General features: G+C 38.3%; 1 non-coding gene across 1 annotated transcript; it reads right to left on the bottom strand.

Moving 5' to 3' along the window:
- Positions 1–1996: 1996 nt before the first annotated feature.
- TRNAS-GCU (transfer RNA serine (anticodon GCU)) lies at positions 1997–2078 on the bottom strand. Its single transcript has one exon. It is a non-coding gene; the product is annotated as a tRNA-Ser (tRNA).
- Between the last annotated feature and the right edge of the window lie 425 nt (positions 2079–2503).

The following is a 2503-nucleotide window of genomic DNA, read 5'->3' as shown; positions in this document are numbered from 1 at the left end:
TGCACAACAGAATGCTGGTTTCTGTCCTAAAGGCACCCCAACCCTCAGCCTAAAACAATAATTCAGGAAAGACTCTATCCATTATCCTTATTATATATAGAAGTAGGTATTGTTCAGCAGCTTAATTGTGATTAAATCTTTGAATAATTCATAACAGCAAAAAATAGAAAGATATATTTTTAATGATAACATGTTAGAGATGAAAGAGCTACCTAAAAATAAAATATAGTAACTTCCTGTGATATTTGTTTTCGGATCATTAAATTTTCTTTTAAGACATTTTTCATTTCTTCATTTGTAATTATAGCACTTATGATGAAGCAAGCATCAAAATTGAAGTATGAGCCATTTAAAGCAAAAAAGGTGAAAGTCAGTTTTTCATTACGGGAGATCAACAGAATTTTATATTGATTGTTGAAACAACTAACTTCATTGACTCATTTTCTTTGTTGCAGCATATGGAGAATAGTCTTTTTGTAAAAATTATTTATATAGTAAAAATATTAGTACCCTGCATTTACTAAAACTTTTATAGTCCAGTTCATCTCATTCTGCTAAAAGGGCACATGCCACTTTTGTGTTCAATCGCTAATGTAGCTAATGCTACTCTGACCTTCGAAGCTTTTGGTTGTATTGAGGAAATTTCTTTGCTTTTGGTTTAGTCCAATCATACTGACTATTCCTGTGTTATGTGTTGCCCTTCCCTTTGCCTAAAAAAATTTTTGTGTGCTATCTAGTTAAGATTCATTTATATCTTGAAGAAAAGAAGTAAACACCCATTGAAATCTTGAAAAGTTATTAGAAAAAAGTAATCAACTAAGAGGACAGGATAATGGTCATTACTGGTACACAGATTTGCTCCCTTTTCTTTTTGAGGCTCAACCATTTTTGGATTTCCAAAGCCTCTTTATTGTTACTGATTTGTGAAAGAAGAAACTTCACCTATATCAGTTCTCCCAGCAACACCTGAGAAATTAGTCACTGGAAGTCACTTCAAGAATTTTCTACTTGTTGGCCAATAAGAAATAAACGACCATGAAGGGATTGGAATCCTCAGTCCTCTAGATCTGGAATCAGACACCTTATCCATTCCACCACGCAGCCAACACTGTGCGGATGTGGTACAAGCACGTAAGTGAAAATGTTGATAAGGGAACATTAGGTTTCTGTTTTCAAATTTTTAACTTTGAAGTTGGAGAAAATTTTAGCAACATTCAAAAAAGGAATCAGAGATCATCTGAAACCTCTGAGAACAATTACTTAGAATTAATAAACTGAGATTGTGAGATGATTGGATGCGGTGTTGTCCGGATCCCCTGAGCAGTTGGATTTTTGTTTTTCCCTGGGAATTGAGTCCCTAGGTGGACTTAAATAGTTAACACTTGTTTGCTGCTAACTGAAAGATTGGAGGTTCCTGTCACTCAGAGGTATCTGATGACCTACTTCCAAACAATTAGCCATTGAAAGCACTAGAGAGGAGAGTTCTCTGACATATATGGGGTTGCCATGAGCCAGAATCGACTTGATGACACCTGGTTTTCCCGGGGAGGGGGGGAGGGGGGGAGTCCAAATATGGATTCCTGTTACTTTATGGAGACTTTTCTTCTCTCTTATGGTTTTTGCCTGCCTCCTGAAAGTTTCTCTGGGGCAATAGTGGGGCTCTGAGACAAATACAGTGAGGTTACAAAAGGGCAAAAGGAAAATAATGTCTGTCTGGAGAATCTGTGCTTGGCTGAAGGGAAGATGAAAGTCCAAAGGTGTGTTTCTCTTCTTGGGTGATGCTGTGCACCTGTCAGGGGTCAAAAACAATAAAACCAAACCTGTTGCTCTCTAGTCAATCCGGATTCACGGTGATCCTATAGGACAGAATAGAACTGCCCCTTAGCATTTCCAAGGCACTGCTGGTAGATTTGAATTACTTAGTTTTTCATTAGCAAAAAATGACTGTGCCACCAGAGTTCCAAATCTCACTTCCACGGCACAGTGAGGAAAGGAACGACGAGGATGGGATTTGAACCCACGTGTGCAATGCACTATGGATTAGCAGTCCATCGCCTTAACTACTTGGCCACCTCATCAGGAATAAAGGGAAAGAGAATCAAAGAAAAGGAAAGTTTATGCACTCAGTTTTGCCCTGAAATAATTTAGGTATCAGCATATCTGGAGGTAGTCCAGAGGGAACCTCACTGGGGGGCTTTGGGGTTTAGTTGGTTAAAAAAAACTATCCACAGGGCCCTTTCAAACCCCCCACCCTTTATCTTTCTTTCTGTCTCTTTAATAATAGTACAAAATAGGAGCTTAAGGTGCACGCTTTTGTTTTGGGTGATTGAAGAAAGTCTGTTAGCATCCGGTTCTTCTTTTCTCCCTGTTCTCATCATACTCCTGCTGTCACATTCACCTCAATGGATATAGAAGGTCATAGCACAGAAATGAAAGAGCATTCAAGGAAGTCCATTGGGTTATGTTTTTGCTCTTTATGGGTGCAGGAGTTGAATGGAAAATA

The sequence above is a fragment of the Elephas maximus genome, chromosome 1 (genome assembly GCF_024166365.1).
Source record: "Elephas maximus indicus isolate mEleMax1 chromosome 1, mEleMax1 primary haplotype, whole genome shotgun sequence".
Taxonomy (NCBI): Eukaryota; Metazoa; Chordata; class Mammalia; order Proboscidea; family Elephantidae; genus Elephas; species Elephas maximus.
The sequence above is the reverse complement of the archived record's forward strand: the minus strand, read 5'-3'. Positions and strand labels throughout refer to the sequence as shown.